The following is an 8,948-nucleotide window of genomic DNA, read 5'->3' on the forward strand; positions in this document are numbered from 1 at the left end:
AGGGGAAAGAGAAGGGGGTTTTTGGGGTTTAAAAAGGTAGGGGGTTTGGGGGGGTAAAAAACGGTCCATTTGTGGCAAAGGAGTATTAAAATTTGGGTTGAAGAATGGGTAGAGAAGGGGGCTGTGACGAAGATGGAGTATGTTGAGGAGGAGTGTTATGGGGAGGTGGGCAATAAGGCGTAAGGTATTAATAAGGAGGATGGGTGGTTGCTGTTGGAGGGTGTGGGGGTAGAGGTGTTGAAGTTGAGTATGCGGGAAAAGAGTGGAAATGTTCCTTAAGGGTTGATTGTTGGCTACTGTAACTAGTAGCATTGATGAGGGGGTAGTTATTGCAGTGTTCGGAGCCGTGGTCAAAGGAGAGCCTGGGGTCAGGAATCGGGTGGGGTTTACATCGTTGGGGCTATTTGATAAAGGGGCAAGCCTCATTGCCCTAATAGTGGGATAAGTTTTCATTACTGGCCATGGTAAGCCTGGATTATGTTGGGGATAAAACAGTCCACCCTCAGGGTCCCCTTGAGGGGTAATGGCTAGATAACTAAATCAGGGGATAACCGTGCCCATGGCTCCCTCAGGCCGTTCAGGACTGCACAAAGTCAGCCTTTCATCTTTCAGCACGGCTCTCACACTTAGGAGGTGGATAGCAGAAGGGTTGGTGAAGGGACAGAAACGAAAGGTGGGAAGGAAAATAAAGACCATGCAAAAATTAGTTAAGTCGAGGGCTGAGTCCCAAGGTTGGGGAGTTCCCCATCATTGGGTCCCAGTCTCCGCCTCCTAAGCCCCCCCACGACAACAACGGGCAAGGGATTGGGGGGGCCCGAAGTGTGGAGAAAGGCGAGAACCATTACTGACCTGGCTGAAATAGACACCTAGTTCATTAGCGACTTGGAGAGGATCAGAGATGAGAGTATCTCGAGTATGGAGGACAGGGGCTAAATGGGGGGATGTTTGCCTGATAATTTATGGATCCGGCACCAAACAGTCGAGATAGATGTAGATGTAATTGAGGAAACATAATTTCGCCAGCTATTTGTTTTACTGTTCCTGATTGTACGATGAAGACAGGATTCTCTTTTAAAGGAGATAAGGACTGATAGTTGAATAGGGGTGCCTCATTTGTAGCGATAAAAGCTCCAGGCTGCATGCTTTAAGCGAAGTGCTTTAGAGCAATCGGAATTCCACCATGGAATACATTTAGAGGTATAAGATCTTGAGATTCAAAGCTGCTCTTAGTTGTGAAATACTGTATATCTGAAATGGATGAGAAGGGGGGTGGGAAGGTATGAATAGCAGAAAATGAAGTGAAACTATGCCAGTCAGCGCTATCAAAGCACCAGCGTGGGGAGTTAGGAAGTGGTCATTATAGGGAAAGTGGTCTAGAAATGACCAATAGAAATCTAAATGAAGAGAAGGGCAGCAAAGAGAGAGATCAAAGCATGAAAAAGATTGTGTGCATATGTCAGAGTGTGTGGGTCGATCTGAATTAAGAATAAGGTCGGTTGTGGAGAGGAAGCATTCTAGGGATCGGCCACGGGAGTTGGCGACAGAATTACCCCAAACAGTGTGGTGGCAGTTAAAATCACCAACTATGAGGAAAGGTAGCTGAAGTTGGGAAATTAGATTTTCAAAGGCAGCAAAGTCAGTGGGATGGGAAGGGGAGAAGTAGACTGAAATAACTGATCCAACGGCGAAGAAAGATGCAAATAATTCTGCACAGGACAGTGGTTTGGAAGGGAGGTATGGTATGAAGTGTTTTCTGATGGAAAAGTATAGATGAGACATAAAGGGAGTGTGAAGAAGAGATAAAATGGAAGTTGGGATTGGTATAGGAGGATGTGTAAGAAAACTCTCTTGGAGGCAAATAATGGATGGGTTATAAGAAAAAAGGATATGACGAAGGCCAGGTCTATGAGAATGGAAACCACCAATATTCCAATGTATAAGAGCTATATTTTAGTTGATCTATGAGTGATAACAGTTACAGTGCATGTTGGAAAATTTGAAAGGGAAGGAGCTAGGGGGTGAGATAAGGAACGAGAGGAGGAAGGTGGTACTGCATCAGGAGGGGTATTAGGTGGAGGATCTGGAGGGCATAGTTGTGTCATAAGGGATCAGGTGTGTACCCAGGAGAGAGTGGAAGGGATAGAGGGGATGGAGGAAGGTTTAATGTAGGAGGAGCTGAAGCTAGGGGGGATAGGCTGTGTTGTGAGGGAGTAGGAGGAAGGGGTGTAGGGGGAATATGAACAGGAAGAGGATGGATATCGGCAGTCACTTTGAGTGTGTAGGGAGCGGGATTTGAGGTTGGATGAGTGGTTTCGGTGTCAGTTTAGGACTCAAGATGATGATTTTGAATATTTTCAAGAATTTTTGTAAAGGAGTTCGTTGGGAGTTTTGCGAGACAAAGGTTTTCTTATGAGGGGAGGGGAGGGAGAGATAGGAGACTGGTGTCTGAGGAGTAGAGGCAAAGGTAGGTGGGGGTGATTATGTGGTAGGAGAAGGGTGGACCGTTTAGTCTGTCTGCTGCAGGTAGTGCGAGGAGGGAGAAGGGAAAATGTTGGGGCTGCAGTAGAGATTGGAGTGTCTGGGTTTAAAGCGGCAAAAGAATTTGACTGGGAAGGTAGGAGGTAGAAGTGGGGAAGTAAGATTTAGGAGGGACAGGTATAGGAGAGGGTTTAGGAATGTCATGGGAGAGAGGGGGAGGGGCAGAGCGAGCGACCCCAGGCTCTTCTTTTGTATTAAAGAAAATGTGGACCATAAACAGGCCTAATACAAAATCAGCATGCTTAGACAATTATGATTCCACATTTGTGTGACTGGCAATATCTGCAGCTGGTAAACGTTCTACATTATCAACATAATATGTAACAGGCTATAAGGCAATCCACAATAGTTTCAAATACAAATAAAGAGGGAATTTTTCAGTAAACCTGGTAACACTTTCTGCAGAAAACAGTTTAGTAGGTCGTGTTGTTTCATGGAATATACATTTATATCAATATAATTTCTTTAGACTCGACAAGTTCCCTTGTGTAGATAATAGAATTGCAGTACTGATTAAGTAATGACTATGAAGATACATTTTTAGATTCTTTAAAATATAAATTATTGTAGCACTTGGCAACTCGGAATTCACACACACTTTGCAACCGTAAATTCACTGCTATAAAATAGTCAAAATGATTAATTAGGATGGATTGTATGGCGAAACAGTTTAAAAGGACTAGATTACATGTATTAAAACGCATTTCAATGAAATTATGCAGCAATTCAGTAGTTCAGAACTGCCAACATTGATTATTTTATGTCAGATGTACTAGACATCAAAGGTCGAGTGGAAAGTTTAGATTGCCTAATGCAATGGGTAGAAGGAAGAAGGGCAAGCACAGGGCAGTGGTAGAGATGGAGTTTGGATTCAAAATAGCAAAACAATTTGACTGGAAGAGGGTTGGGGTTGAAGTAGGATGAAGATATACTGAGGGATATAGAAACATCTTGGGGAGAAGGGGAAGGGCATAGTGAAGGAGAATACTAAAAAAAAAACCCTCATCGGCATGCTTCCTGTATAGCGAGGCCAACTTTGAAGTCTATGGAATATTGGCAAGTGGTGTAGACTTTCGGTGGTCTCTGGGGAGATTTTTGGAGCACTGTTCTATACTGATCCCACAGGGGAGATCAAAACCCGTTTCGCTCATTTTAAAGGGAAGGACAGGTGGGCAAAGGGAATCAAAAAAAAATAACCCCTTGGCTGGAGTAAAGGGGTACAACAGATTTGTAGAGGTGGAGTAGCAGAAGGACGGAAAGGAAGGAAGAGGGAAAAATTTTGAGTCGAACTGTAAGGGAAAGATTAATGGGGAACAAGAGTTGAATATAAAGCATATGGAGGTGAGGAGAGTAAAGGGTGCGGGAGAGGGAACAATTATAAGGTTGGGAAATGAGCTGGGGGGAAACTGACTAATAGAAAGTAGCAAGGAGGGGTATTAGTCGAAATCAAGGAACCAGGAGTCAGGTAACCAAAAATTTAAAAGTTAGTGGGGCTAGGGGAAGCTCACTCCCCCCTGAAAAGGAACAAAATTATCCCAGGAACCTCGAGTAGGGGGAAGAAAAATGGTTCCCCCCTCAAACCCATAAAGGATAAGGCTAAATAACAAAAATCGCTTGCGATCTGCCAGCTTGGGGACAGGCCATTAGAAGTGATAGGAGGAGTTGGAGAAGAAAGGAAAAGGGGAGATTAAAGAAAAACAAAAAAAATGCAAACCGGTTTAGTCAAGGGTTAAAAATCCTCGACAATGGGGCCCGTCTCCCCCCCCCCCCCCCAACAGGGATCATGGGCGCCTTATTTTTGAGTTGGGGGGGGATGGGGAAATTTGCCCTAAAAAAAAAAAATTTTTGCCCCGAAACACGAAAAAGAAAATGTCCTACTCTTTATAAGTAGCCCGGAATGGACCATCAAACCCGTATTTACAAATGATAAATGAACAAACAACAAAAAAAGTAAAAAAATTAATAGAAATTCTTACAATACCAAAAAACAAGAAATCTAAACGAATAGAACAGGGTTCAAAAAAATTTAATTCGATAGTTTTGTTTTGTCGAAAAGAGCATTCTGTCTCACTTGATTCTAGGCGTCGCAGTTTTTCCTTTGACCCTTTTTGCACAATGCGTTTGATTTATACCCTCTGGAGATCTTTTTCATTTTCCACAAATTAATATTCAATCTTTATCGTCATTGTAGAGCGTACGCAATCTTTACAATTTTCAATTTGCTAAGACTTTCGTCCTTTGCAATGAGGGGGAGGGGTAGAAAGAAAAACGATAGATTTGTGATTGTCGGGAAGAGTTTTTTTCATGAACAAATTTTTGAGCCTCTTGAACCTTTTGCTAAGGCTTGGGCCCACCCATTGATCGTAAACATCCTCAGCAAAAATGTCGTTGTCAATTTTAAATTTGGGGGGAAGAGACTGCAAATTTTGCTTGGATATTGGGTTTTGGCCTTTTTTAGGGGTGGTTGGACGTTTTGCTAATGGCTTTATTTTTTCCAAGCAAAGTTTAAAGTTTTCTTTGTTTTCGAAATGAGGCAGTCTGTACAAGGCCCTTTTCCTTTCGAAATAGGGGTAAAACCCAAATCTTTGCTGTCTTTTTCGGGATGTCATCTGTCTTTCTGGGCAGAAATCTAATTCTATGCCTCGCTTAAAAACCAAAAATGGATTTACACCAATTTGACTTGCGCAATCAGTAGCCCTTTTATCTCATCGCCCTCCCCTTCTCTCGTCGTATTTTTTTCGTTTTTTACTGTAGATAAAGAGTTAAGTGCATCAAGAATGTTCAAGCCCTCTTTTTGCAGATGTTTGTCAAAATTTTCGTCTTCTTTGTGATGAGGCACAAACATTATGAAAAAAAGGGCAAATGTGACAAAAATTTTTTTGGATTTCTTTTATTTTTTATTTTTATTTCACATTTACATCATAATTTTTTTGCGATAGCTGGAGAAATAGATTTTTAAAAATTTCTCCAGACAGCTTCAATTGTTTCTAAACCCGAAAACCCAAAACGTGTTTTCGATAGTTCCTGAGTTAAGAAAATTTCTAGTCTTGGATTGCTCCTAAATATTGCATTCCTTTTGAAACTTGCATTGAAGAATACATAATTTTTTAAAAAGTAATGCATACAGGGAAGTGACGAGCAGGCTCGCCTTACACTGTGCTCATTAAAAGTATTTGATCAAGGGGCCTTTGGCTGGTAAGTAGGGTCCCAGTCGCTTATAATCCTGTAAGTTTTTCCCCTGGGTACCTCTTATTTTTTCAGACATTGAAGAAGCAAAATCATAGGTCGGAAACCCAAAAAAATCATCACTTTTTTTTTGACAATTTAATGAATCGAGAATTGTTTTGCCATTTTCTCTATGCTTTCTTTGCATTTTTTTATTTCTAAGTTCTTTCTCGCAAATGTCTGAAGAACTATCTTGCAGAAAACAATCATTCTTTCTTTTTTGCAAATCAGGTGTGTGTCTGCCGACATGAAAACATTTTTTTCTCATCAATCTACTTCTTCACTTTTCTTCTGACATCCTTTGGGTAGAAATTTAATGATTTTTGTTTTTTGAAGATGGGCTCATGTATTTTGTGCTGTATGGCTTTGGGCGTCTGCTGCGAGCCAATATTTAGGTCGGACAATGATGAGAGTGAGGTTTACAATTTGCATAAAATTTTTTCCCCTTCGTCACTGGATGACCCCTTAAAGCAATGGCTGCCTCGCCAAGGTTTTCGCCACATCAAAAAAAATCTTATGACGATTTGTTTCTTCAAGCATTCCCGGATCAGCTTTTCTTTCAATTTTTCATTTATTTTGATATAAATTTACATTTTCTCCGGGAGAAGTGGCAAAATCACCAAAACGCCCCTTTTGCGACTCCGAGGGAAAAATGCGAGCAAGTTTTTTCCCATTTTATTTCACCAACGCTTTCATTTCATGCCATAATAAATAATTTGTCCTGCCTGTCGCTCCTTTCCCGACCGGACCAACAGGGGAAAAAGAGAGCAGACAAAAACAGTAGGCTTGTCCGTTTTTTCGCTTATTTGAGAGGGATATTAGTATACCAAAAAGGGGTTTAATGTTGACCTTTTTCTCTTTGGAATATCTTTTTTCCTTGGATAGCGCACTAGCTTGGGTGATAGGCCCCCGATATCAGAAAAACCCTTTTGGTCTGTATTAAGGGTCTTTGGTCTTTTTCCGGGGTCGCGAGGATATCATAGCATCCCCGACACTTCAGGATAGCAATCCCAACGGTTTTTCTTCCTCTTTTTAAAGAGAGCTGTTTAAACCCAACCTTCAATAAATGTTCTGAAAATGCCTTGAATTTTTCCCCTAATTTTCCTTTGTTTTTTTTGAGAAAAATTTTTATTTTACGCTTTCCGATGTCCTTGTTCCTCCCAAAAACGTTTCTTTTTTAGGGTGTTTATAAGATTTGAATTTGGCCCCGCACATACCCAAACCCTGTGATGCAATACTCCCTTTTCTCCGGTGTCTAGTATCTCATCTCCGATCTTTATTTGGGTTTCCCAATAAAAAAAACGGGTTATTAGTAAAAAGGAAAAAAAAACCTAGGATATACAGCATTTTTGCTAATGAGATGGCTGGGCCCCCTAAGCTCATAACCTGTTTTTGTCAGGTGGGAATCAAAAACTTTGAACTAATTGCCCCAGAAAATTTTTTAAAACGAATTGATAAAGTTTTTTTAAGGAATTAAGTTTATTTGATTTTTTTTTTTTTTAAAAAAGTGGGAAAAGCTTTTTTTAAAATTAAATACTTAATTAAGTTTTCGATGAAGTACTTGATTTTTAAAGGAATATACGATGCGCAAGCCTTTCAAAATGACCGAGAAAGAAAAACCCAAGTCTTCGGAATTTAAGAAAACGCCTGATTTTTGAAAGGTGTCACCCACTGGTTTGGGCCCAAAAAAGTGAAGCAAGATTTTTTTGATGGTGCATCATTGAAAACCAAATTAAACAATAAAAAATTAGACACTTTGCGCCCGAAAATGTTATAAATCAAGTATCATTAACAATTACTTTCATATAGTAATTTATATATATCTTGAATACTTATCGGCTATTGAGGCAGATTCCGTAAGATAAAATTTTCCCTGCAGAACTAGATTTTGCCCTGCGAAAAGAGGCGTTTTTAAGAGTTGGGGTGAACCCCCAATACCCCTCCTTAAGTGACGCCCCTTACAGGGATGGGATGGGGGGGAATAAGATGGGATAAGATCTTGATGGTAAATCCACAGTGAATCCCTGCATATTATATAGCTAATGTCATTAGCATAATCTTACTTGATTAACTAATGCACATAAAGTAATAATTAGGTATGGGTTATTACGGTACCCAACACTTACCATTCCCGTCACCCACCGTGATCTGGTGATGGTTTAACCTGCACAAGCACTGCCCTTCATGGGCAGTGAAACAAGTTCATCTTAAATTAGTGATCCTATTGTCCCCAAAATGGGCCATTTCGTCAACTTCCCGACTTGTTACAGCCACGTTGAAACTGCTGCATCTCAAGAAAAGTACATCAAGATTACAAATTTACATACAGGGTTTGCATTTCGGCTTCAGTTGAGAAGCATGCAATACTTTCGTATGGTTCCTTATACTGGCAAAACCGACTTGCTAGTTTCCCACCTCTGACGTCGCTTCGGGTATGCCTCTTGCTCCATGCACATACAGCTAGTTACTGCCGGACAAATCAGCAATCTATTTACTTAGTCATTGTATAAAAGAAATGAATATCTTAACACAAGAGATGTATTTGACTGGTTTTGATTATATCTTCATCAGAAATACATACATCAAAGAAATTATATATAAGACATGAGCTTGATCGATATCACTCACACACAGTCCTCCATGGCCTATTTCTGCCCTTTCTTACAGTTCGGAAACTGGAACTGGAAGGAAGCAGATATAGTCCCCTGGAGAACTCAAAAAAAAAAAAAAAAAAAAAAAAAAAAAAAAAAAAAAAAAATGGAAGCAGCATAAATCACGATGAAGAATGGATTTGCCCGATGCTATGTTGACAAACTAAGGTCATGGCAACAATTGTACAAACAACGAGCGAGAGGTCACAGTCGTCAGGTGTTTCGTCAGCTCATGTCTGATATATACATACTCTAATTTCTTTGATGTATACATTTCTGACGGAGATATAATCGAAACCGGTCAAATACATCACTTATATTGTGAAGATATTCTCAATTAATAACTTTTATACATTCATACCTTTTATACATTCATACATGTACTATGTAGTGCATGACCATAAACGAGGTTAGCTATCCACATAAGAGGCAGAGCCATGGTTACTTTTATTCAAGCAGAATTTTATTGTAGTTCACACTGTTTAGGGCCGTCAAAGTTGGGAGGTTCTCCGAATGTCCCTTTTTAGATTTTGA

This window comes from Penaeus monodon, chromosome 5 (genome assembly GCF_015228065.2).
Source record: "Penaeus monodon isolate SGIC_2016 chromosome 5, NSTDA_Pmon_1, whole genome shotgun sequence".
In the NCBI taxonomy this organism is placed as follows: domain Eukaryota; kingdom Metazoa; phylum Arthropoda; class Malacostraca; order Decapoda; family Penaeidae; genus Penaeus; species Penaeus monodon.